This window comes from Nannospalax galili, unplaced genomic scaffold (assembly GCF_000622305.1).
Source record: "Nannospalax galili isolate Female #2095 unplaced genomic scaffold, S.galili_v1.0 scaffold2660, whole genome shotgun sequence".
In the NCBI taxonomy this organism is placed as follows: Eukaryota; Metazoa; Chordata; class Mammalia; order Rodentia; family Spalacidae; genus Nannospalax; species Nannospalax galili.
In genome coordinates, this window is record NW_008345902.1 from 511989 (window position 1) to 520395 (window position 8407).

At 47.9% G+C, this 8407-nt stretch overlaps 1 long non-coding RNA gene across 2 annotated transcripts in view; it reads right to left on the reverse strand.

Annotated features, from left to right (window-relative positions):
* Window positions 1–402: 402 nt before the first annotated feature.
* Window positions 403–8407, reverse strand: part of LOC115071899 — a 19916-nt gene continuing 11911 nt past the window's right edge. Inside the window, exons 3-5 of one of the 2 annotated variants that reach the window (XR_003850957.1) lie at window positions 6870–7248; window positions 6609–6713; window positions 403–1448 (exon numbers count right to left, since the gene is read on the reverse strand). This is a non-coding gene — a long non-coding RNA (uncharacterized LOC115071899). Of the gene's footprint in view, window positions 1449–4166; window positions 4273–6608; window positions 6714–6869; window positions 7249–8407 lie in introns of those variants that run through there. The other variant, XR_003850956.1, reaches the window with a different exon arrangement.

An 8407-nucleotide genomic window follows, 5' to 3' on the forward strand; every position in this document is an offset into this window, starting at 1 on the left:
GGTAGACCAGGCTGGCCTGGAACTCACCAGAGATCCACCTGCATCAACTTCCCAAATGCTGGGAATAAAGGCATGTGCCACCATGCCTAGCTTTAAGATATTTTAAAAAACATTTTATCTATGTGTTTATTTTATTTTATGTGTTTGAGTGTATTACCTGCAAGTATGTAAGTGCACCCGTGTTGTGCAATGCCCATAGACATCAAAAGATGGTGTTGGGTTACCCTGGAGCTGTAGTTATGGACAGTTGTTAGCTAATACATGGGTGCTAGAAATTGAATCCGGGTCCTTGCAAGAGCAGCCAGTGCTCTTAACCACTGAGTCATCTTTCCAGACCCTTTAAGGTATTTTTAAACAGAGTTTTATTACAGGCGCTTTAGCAAACAAGGTAGTTGCAAACAGATGTTCCACTAAATAACTGTGGCATTTATTTCTTGAGATTGCTTTCTCCATTTTAGTGTTATTTCCCTTTTCAACACAAATTTTAGTAAGCACTTATAAAACGCTCAAGGTGAGTACTATATTCTAAAGTATAAAATCAGACATAAAGCAATGTTAGACACACGTGAAAGTGACATTAAGTGCATGGCTGCATTTCTTTTCCCTATCAATAACACAAAGGAAGGCGCTATTCAGTCTTCCACTGAGCTACATCACCAGCCCTCGTCTTGGATAATCATGACTGTGTTGAGTGAGTTCTACCTGAAGACAGAAAACAGACTCTTAGAGACCCAGTTGAGGCTAAAACTGGGCCCAGAAGAACTCCAAGCATCAGTGCCTCAGTCTTCAGGCTCTGGAAAACCAAGAGAAGATATAGCAGAGGACACAGCTTTGCATTTCATACATAGAATATTCGCTGAACATGTCTGGTGCTGTTTTGTGTTACTGCTGTTGTAGGACACTGCTGCCAGGAGGACAGAACATTCCAGGCTCAGAGACAATCATCAAGCCCCCGTCCTACTGCCACAAACTTCATTTGAAGATGTTAGGCTTTGCGGGGGCTGAAATCTAGTTATAGGTCTAGCAGCAAAGGGCTGGTGGGAGTGAGCACAGAGATGCTTCATGTCCAGTACCCAGCATGGCCACTGCTCAGAGGAAGCCAGAATGACCTTGGCATTACAGAGTGAATTTTTCCCAACAGACATGGGGTATAGTTAATCTTGATTATCACTTTGATTGGATTGACTTTGTTTTGTTTTTTCACAGGATTTCCCTAGTCCCAACCCACCTGGAACTCACTATGTGAACCAGGCTGGCCTTGATCTTACAGAGAGCTACCCACCTCTGCCTCACAAGGATTGGGATTAAAGGTATGTGCCACCTTGCCGAAAGTTTGATTGAACTGAGAACACCTAGGAAATTGGTAAGATGCACCTCTGGGTACATTTCCAGGGAAGATGAAAAGGGGGTGGGGGAATGTGTGCAGCACCATCCCATAGATTGGCAGCCTGGTGGAATCAAAGCAAAAAGAGAAAGCACACATTAGAAGCAGTCGGGTCAAGCGCTCTCTCTCTCTCTCTCTCTCTCTCCCTCCCCCATCCTGTGTGTGTGTGTGTGTGTGTGTGTGTGTATGCGCGCATGTGCGTGCATGCCCATCCTGGCTGCTGTGATGCAAGCTGCTCTGTGCTCAAGTCCCTACCACCATTATGCACTGAAACCTCTGAAACTGTGGCCCGAAGTGGATCTTTCTTCCCTTGTTATGTCTCTCAGGCATTTGCCACGGAATGAAACGTCTGATTAACAGAAGTGAGACGGTCACCATCACTGGGGTGGAAAACTCCCTCTAACTTGTAAGGAGACTCATGACTTAGTGGTTTCATGACCAGCTTCATCATTCTTCCTACGGGTCCACATCCTCAGTACAGGACCCCATTCTTTCCCACCCACAGGGTGAGACGCTGGGTTTCATTTTCTGCAATCTCTGCCCTGGGCTACAGGAGATTAGGGTCTCCTCAGAGCACACCGAGAAGCTCTTAGATCATACATACACTAATTTTTTTTGAGATATCTTGATGGTGGCACAGAATGGCTTTGAGTTTATGGTCTTCTTGTCTCTACCTCCCAACATACATATCTTTGTTTCTAAATTTTTTTATTTTTATTTTTTGGTCTTTTTGAGACAGGGTCTCCCTGTAGCCCCAGCTGGCCTGGAACTTGCTATGTAGACCAGGCTGGCCTTGAACTCACAGAGATCCTCCTGCCTCTGCCTCTTGAGTGCTGGGATTAAAGGTGTGTGCCACCATGCCTGGCTGGGTTTGTTTTGTTTTTTTAATTTAATATATGTATTTCTTATGTGTCTATATGTATGTATGTGGACATGTGTATGCCACCTGGTGTATGTGGAGGTCAGAGGATAACTTGAGAAGTCTATTCTCTCCTTCCACCACTTGGATCCCTGAGATCAAACTCAAGTCCTCCGCCTTGGCAGCAAGCACCTTTTACCCACTATGCCATCTTACTGACTCCCAACAGATACTTTTTGAGCTAGAAATTAAAATCTCGAGTACATTCATATTTGTACCACTTTCTACAGCAACACTGACCAATCTTACTACATACATTAGTTTTCCAAAAATGTTTTACAGTGTCATCTACACAGGTACTCTCCTAGATAGATACAATTCAACATGATAGAACCTGGAGTTATCTGAGGGAATCTCAGCTGGGGGTCTGCCCTATGGACATCTCATGTGACTTGGAGGCCAGGGCAACCAGTGACTTGGGTAAGGAAATGGTTCAGCAGACAGATGCCTGATGGAGAGTGCCTTGAATGATGACATCCTGGGGCTTCCCTTCCCATCCTCCCAGAGGCTCAAGGGAATCTAGCGGGGGTCAAAAGTGAAGCTGCCCAACCTCCACCCCACATTCCTGCCCCTCTTCCCAGCCATTCCTCCTCCTGCTCCACCCTTCCCTTCTCCCTAGGCAGATCCTCCCTTTAGGTCTCACCATCCCCACCCAGGAGCCTAGCTTGTCGGCAGCGTTTCCCACCAGAAAGAATGTGGTGGGTGGTCTGAGCTCAGTCAGACTATGGCTACAACCCTCCCTCCATTCTCTTACAGGACTGGGTCACAGAGCTATGGTCCCTGGATCCAGATGTTCATTCTTCGTATGTCCCTGTACAACGGGGACCCATCCTGAGGAATTGTATGAGCCAACCCAAACGGAGAAGGGCATGGTCAGAGGGTTGGGAGAAGGCTGGCTGGATGGGAGGAGAAAGTAAGGCCAACTCTTCAGAGCCTCCTCTAACCTGGATTTTCTTAGACTGCTGAGAATTGGTACTGCCCTACCATGGTTCTGTCTGGCTTAGAAGAGGTGGGAAACTTCCTTCCCATGCTGGGCCCTGTGACCTCGCACTGTGCATCTAACCCAGGTCCCCAGGATTTGATATCCAAAGGTGACCCCAGGAAGGGGTGGTTGCTGGCGGGCACTGGACACCCAACACAACTCTCCAGTCACCCTCTTCTGGTCATGGTCAAAGCTTTCAAATGTCTAAAGTGGGGAAACAGGCTGGCGCATGGCCCTGTGAATTGTCTGAGTAATGTAGGTGAAGACCTAGGACATTCTTAGAAGAAAAGGTAGGACAGGATTTTGGGAAAGATCATCACCAGGGCCGGAATGTTGCAGAGTATCAAGCCAGGCTCTTTGACAAAACAAATCTGCAAAATTGTGAAGGAGAAAGAAATTCAAGCTAGTTATTGCCAAGTTTAGACAGTATTAAGTTGTGTAGGGAAGAAGTGATTGATAGACATGTTGTCACAGAAAGCACTGGACCAATGGGAAGACTCCAGCCAAGGGTCCTGAGGGAAGTGGCACTCAGCCATGTAGTGCAAGTGAGGCTGGGCAAAGTGTTCCCATAACCTGTTACGGCGAGTTTATTGTTAAGCCAGACCAGGCATCGCTACTCCAACATTACTACTTTGCACTTTGCAATGAAAATGTGTCTTGTGGGGACACTGAAACTGTTTCTTCATCAAGCTTTGCCCATAGCCTTAGCTTAGCTGGCAAGTCCTCCCAGAACACTTATCAGAGTAGATGTCCATTAGGGACTTCCTAATTTATCCCGGCGCACTGACCAGCTAGAGTTTGGCAAGTGTGTGAGTCAGCTTTCTCTTACTCCGTAAAATATGCAGAATAGTCAGCTTATGAAGAAAGTTTACTTTGACTCACAGTTCTAGAGGTGCCAGTGCCAGTCCATGATCCACTGATGCCATTGCTTTGACTATGTGGTAGCACATCATGGTAGAGAGAACTTGGCAGAACATAATCACTCACCTTATGGTTGAGAAGTGAAAAAAAAAGTAAGAGGAAAGGATGAGGGTGTAGCTTAGTGACAGAGTGATCACCTAGCATGCACAAGGCCCTAAGATCCATCCCAAGTACTGAAAAAATAAATGAAAGACAATGGGGGCTTGGGATACAGATCAGTTGGTAGAGTGCTTTTGTAGTGGACAAGGCCCTGGGCTTGATGCTCAGCAACACATAAACTGGGCTGGTGGCATAAGTCCCAGTACACACATCTAATCCCAGTGCCTAGCTGGTAGAAGCAGGAGAAGCAGAAATAACATGAGACTCTATCTCAAGACAGAGATGGGGGAAATTGGGGAAGGAGAGAGAAATGAGGAGGATGACGAGGAGGAAGAGGACGAGGAGGATGAGGAGGACAAAGAGGACGGGGAAGGAGAAAGAGGGCTCATCCCAGTGACCAAGTACCTCCCACAAGGCCCCACCTCATGAAGGTCTAACCACCTCCCAGTGCCTCTGACACATGGGCATTTCAGAGACAGTCTGGACCCAAACTACAGCAATGGCTAGCAAAGTCCTGTCATACTTTAATTTGCTCGCCTCTAGTTTCAATGGGGTCAATAATATTTTGTGTCATACTTAGAAACAGTCCCTGTTCACATTTGTCCTATGAGGTAGGAATCTAGAGTTGCCTTTGGCCAGTGGCTGCTCTGTCATCCCAGAGGGGCTCTGCTCACCACAGCTCTGAGCTGCCCTTGGTTGTGTACATCTGTGTCTGTCACTAGGTTTCTTGCCTGAGCCAAGTGTTGTGCCCCCCAAGCTCCATCCATACTCTGAGGCCTGCCTGCCGTGTGTTTGTTTCTCAGAGTGATTTTAGCACCAAATTGTCTCACTCTGTAGAGACCTGAGGGTATTTTTATTGGAACTGTTTGACCTACAAATTGTCAAAGGAGACCTGGTCTATTTATTTAGTTACGTTATCCTGTCTAAGGACAGAGGATTCTCTCCATCTGTCCAGCCCACTCCCCATGCCTTCACACAGGCGGCACACTCTTCCCACATGGCTTTTACATGTTCCTTCCTGTGAGTCTGTCACTGCTGTGAGGGGGCTTTCTCCACCTCATACCTCATACCTCCACTATGGGTCATATAAGAACTATTGATTTTCTCTCAAAGCTAGCTAGCTTGCTTGCTTTTTTCCTATGGTGCTAGAGATAAAAACCTAGGGCTTCATGATGTTAAGCAAGTGCTCTACCACTGAACAATATCCTCAGTCAAAAACATACTTTTTAATACATAGTCTCCCTATGTAGCCCTGACTAGCTTGGAACTCGCTATGTAGAACAGACTGGCCTCAAACTCAGAGAGATCCAACTTGCCTATCTCCTGAGTGCTGGGATTAAAGCTAAGTAGCCATCATACCCAGCCCAAAACATAGTTTTAAAAAACTTGCTGGTTGCTAGGCATGGTGGCGCATGTCCTTAATCCTAGCACTTGGGAGGCAGAGGTAGGCAGATCTTTGTGAGTTCAAGGCCAGCCTGGTCTACATAGTGAGTTCCAGGACATCTAGGGCTACAAAGGAGACCCTGTCTCAAAAAAAGACAAAACAAAAAACAAAACAAACAAACAAAAAATGTGCTGGGATTATAAGACAGAATTGATACTAAGAAACTGGTATTCTGTTATAACAAATATTTAAAAATTGGGAATGGATGGAAGAGTTTTGAGGTGCATGCTAGGAAAAGCCTACACTGTTATGGGCAGGCAATTCTGGGGAATGCTTAAAAGAGGAGGGAGCTGGGATGTGACTCGGTGGCAGAGTACTTGCTTAGTATGTACAAAGCTCTGGTTCCATTTGTAGGACACCAAGAAAGAAGGAGGGAGAGAAGGAGGGAGAGGAGTGTTGTAGAGAAAGCCCCAATTTCTTTAGAAAACTCCCAAGTGCTCATGGACAGAATGTTGGTAGAAGTATGGTTGATAAATGCCATGATGATGAGCTCTCAAACAGAAATGTGGCCTGCCTGTTACTGGAAAGACAGGTGGTCCTGGTTATAAAGTGGCAGAGCACTTGGCTGAACCAAGTATGGGTTCTTTGGTCTGCGGAGGGTGGAAGGGTCTGTCTGTGTTGGGGATTGGGTTCACTTCATTATCCCTTACCATCCTATTTATTGCATTAACAACTCTGTAGATAAATCCGTTACCTTGGGCCAGGCATGGTGGCGCGCACCTTTATTCCCAGCACTCGGGAGGCAGAGGCAGGGGAATCGCTGTGAGTTCAAGGTCAGCCTGGTCCACATAGTGAGTTCAGGTCAGCTGGGACTACAGGGAGACCCTGTCTTAAAAAGGCAAAAATAAAAATCTGTTACCTTAATTGAGGGCAAAAAGTGAAGAACTGTGAGTGTCACCGGAGGGAGTAGCTATGACCGCATCGCCTGCCTCTTCCTGTTCCATCTCCACTTCCACCCCTCATCCTGCATGAATGAGCAAGTCCTGCAGGTTATTTTCTGTGGTGGCCATTTGTGCCCTATCCACCACCTCCCCAACTGGGCTCGCATGCTGTGAATGGAGCAAACCTCCTTCAGCAGCCTCCTCCCCCAGTTCAACACCTCCTGGCCTCGCCTGCTCACCTCCCACGTGTATGCCAAGGTCCTGGCCCCGGCTCTGATGAAGTCCAAGCCCAAGGTAGGGGACAGGCCCTGTCTTGCTCTTAAGCATTTCAGAATCAGAGTCCCATTACAAGCAGGATTTAGGAGGCAAAATGGTTTCAAGGGTCTGACTTGATTTTCAAGGCCCGGGGAAAAGGACATGAAGGGCAGGTGGACAGAAATTCCAGCAGCATCAGACCAAGACTAGAGTTGAGGCATTGCCTACACAGCAGGAATTCTCTGCCACGCCAGGAGTTCAGTCAAGCCAGAATGAGAAGGTCAGGTGTGTCCAGCAGGTCAGTTCATCATTGTCCAGGAGAAGTGAAAGCCAGAGTCGCCCATCTTGACCTGGTGGTCAGCTCTGGGGAAGAGAGAGCCCATCATACTTGGGAGGGAAGGAGCCAAAGAAACCCAAATACACTTTGCAGAGACAGATCTGTGCCACTTCCCCCAGCAGTGTCCAAGCCACTGGGAGATGGGTGGACTCTGTACAGGTAAGGCCCACTCATCCAGTGGGTTATTTGTGGCCATGGGCTCCCAGGAATCTGAGAGAATGAATGATAATGACCCTTCCGAGTCCTTGGCCTGGCCTTCCTGTCTCAGGCAGCTCAGAGCAGAGCCTTTGCTTGCTACTTATTAAACCTGCTCATTGGGGGGAATGGCAAGAATATTCAGCAGTTAAAGGCACTTAGCACCAGGCCTGATGACCCGAGTTCAATCCTTGGGACCAACAGGTTGTCTTCTGACCTCCACATGTGCACATGGTACATGTGCTCTCCCCAATAAATGAATTAACTATTTAAAATGTAATAAAACCCTGTGCTCCCAGGGATGCCCATTCACCAGCCATTCAGGACTCTGCTGCTGCTCAGTGAACCAGGTCTTCCCTATGCCTGGCACCCACCTCACCATGTAGTATTTGGGGCCCCAAACCAGCATGGTGCAACTCTTCCCACACCTTTCCTAGACAGGAGTTGGGGTCCAGGGTTCAGTTACTGTGGATCAGAGCAGCTGGGGAAAGCCCTGAACTTCGGAGCGCTGGGATTCAGGACTCTGTCCACCAGGTGGTGTACATGGCACGGAACCCCAAGGATGTGCTGGTTTCTTTCTACCACTTCCACCGAATAGCCGGCTTCCTGCCCAACCCCAGCTCTTTTGAGGACTTTGTGGATGAGTTTCTCAAGGGCACAGGTAGGTCTCAGGGACTGAGCTGTCTCTTGCCCCCCGCACCTTCTTGTCACCTGGCTGGTGGGCAGTTTCCTTGTTCCAGCCAACCCTGAGGTCACTGCTACTCCTGAGCCCCAGCGCATGCAGCTGTCACTCTGACACCTTCCCTTCTCTTCCTTCCCTAGGCTTCTTTGGCTCCTGGTTTGACCATGTGAAGGGGTGGCTGGGCCTCCAGAAAGACCTGGATTTGCTTTTTGTCACCTATGAGGAGCTGCACAAGGTGAGCACCCCTTCCACACAGTTCACAGGCCACCTGTAGCCAAGTCCTCCTCTGTCGAAGGCCTGGGGCACTC